Genomic DNA, 496 nt, shown 5'->3' on the forward strand with positions numbered 1-496 from the left:
CTCAAGCAGGGGGTGGTGGCGACCCCTGTTGTACTCTTTCGCCCCAAATTTCACTCTTTCTTCCTGTTTCTTGAGTAACGCTGCGATGGACAGGCGTCCCGTCCAGCTGGGGGGGGGGGGCGACACATATGCCATAGAAACCGGGAAACCGGGTCCATGAGCCTGGTTAGGCTTTAAAAGGGCGCATAATAAAAAAAGGAGCGAGTGCACAGAGACTGATGGAAAAAGGTTCACATGCACAGGACCTGCTCATGGAAGACCACCGCCAGACTAGAAGGAATATGTATTAGGGAGATCTTGACTACTATCTCTAGCAGATCGAGCGATTGTGAAGAAATTCCTTTATTGCCTATCTGCTAGAGAAGGAACTGACTCTCAGCATGATATTTCCTACCAAATCAAAATCGAGTCTGATAAATCCGACTAAATCAGTTCTCATCTAACATTTATCTCCTTAAAGTGCAGAATAAGAACCTGAGTGTGTGTACGTATATAT

The sequence above is a fragment of the Octopus bimaculoides genome, chromosome 14 (genome assembly GCF_001194135.2).
Source record: "Octopus bimaculoides isolate UCB-OBI-ISO-001 chromosome 14, ASM119413v2, whole genome shotgun sequence".
Taxonomy (NCBI): Eukaryota; Metazoa; Mollusca; class Cephalopoda; order Octopoda; family Octopodidae; genus Octopus; species Octopus bimaculoides.